Here is a 217-nt window from a genome sequence, read left to right on the forward strand (position 1 = left end):
TCTCATAGAAGTCCCAAGGTATGGGTTTCTTTTCAAAAATGATTTTGTCAAAGCTATGGTCATGTAAGAAAAACAGATTCCAACACTTACAGTATTTTGCAGTGGTACTGGGATCCTTAAGTATACCCTATAACCTTTAACCTCTAACTGATAATCTCTCAAGTTTTGCTGCAATTTACATTCATAATCTGTGGAGTAAAAAGGACAACAAACCGAA

Source organism: Mizuhopecten yessoensis, unplaced genomic scaffold, assembly GCF_002113885.1.
Source record: "Mizuhopecten yessoensis strain PY_sf001 unplaced genomic scaffold, ASM211388v2 scaffold716359, whole genome shotgun sequence".
Taxonomy (NCBI): Eukaryota; Metazoa; Mollusca; class Bivalvia; order Pectinida; family Pectinidae; genus Mizuhopecten; species Mizuhopecten yessoensis.